Below are 1,112 nucleotides of genomic sequence, written 5' to 3'. Positions count from 1 at the left end.
ACACACACACACACACATGGCCTTATGAAAGCTTAATTTAAATTCTCACTGTGTTAATATAATATTAGGTGTGAGAAAAAGTTCGTGGCGTTTTTCCTGTTAGATGGCATTAAAAAACGCCACGAACTTTTTCACACCTAATATTAATACCAATATAATGGATTTAATATCCTGGATTTTAAATCGACATCATGACGATGTTGATATAAACATTTTAAGGGTTATAAATTCATGTTGGTATCAATATTAATACTAATATAGTGAGAATTATAGAGACACCACATGATGTGGATTAAACTAACTATACCGATATTTTTAGGAATACAAAATTCGTCAGAGAAACGATCTCAGGAATATCCACCATTATAATGCATCTTCTACATACAGGGACAACGCGCTAATATCTCTCGCTAAGATCAATTTTGTATTCCGTGCGTCACCTCGTAGACTAGAGTTAAGAACGAGCTTTTCGAAATTCCGGCCATTAATGTCTCCGAAGCTTCCATTTACCGTCATAGCGCCCTGTTTTGCACTTTCGGGCATTCCATTCGACACGTTTGCGAGTTATCTTTAAATATAATGCACAGATTTACCCACGCATTCAACATAGAGATGATAGAATTCAGACGTCTGGCGACGTTGAGATCTTTTCACGTGACGCTGAGAATGATCTCCATGCTGGCAATGAAATAATATTTAACGGTTCTCGACATACACTCAAAATTTGAGAGTTTCTAAACATATACCGACTTCTTGACGGGCGGAACGCTCGACGTTTGCTTACGCTGCGTGACGTCTCGTGCTTTCATGCCAAAATAACATTTGCCGCGATTCAAGAAGAGAAGATTTTGAGACGTGCCTTCTTGTAGTTTCGCCGACAATGTTTCAATAGCGATGTTGGAAAGTAACATTTAACATAATTTTGAAGAGATAGGGAACAGAAGAATAGAGAGACAAAGAAAGAGAGGGAGAGGGAGAGAGAGAGAGAGAGAGAGAGAGAGAGAGAGAGAGAGAAGAAGTATTAGTAGTAATTAAGTATATACAACAANATATATATATACNNCANAANATATATATGAGAGTNNCTTATATNTNTNATNTNTANATATATT

Source organism: Atta cephalotes (assembly GCF_000143395.1).
Source record: "Atta cephalotes unplaced genomic scaffold scaffold00003, whole genome shotgun sequence".
Classification (NCBI taxonomy): Eukaryota; Metazoa; Arthropoda; class Insecta; order Hymenoptera; family Formicidae; genus Atta; species Atta cephalotes.
Note: the sequence above shows the minus strand (reverse complement) of the source record.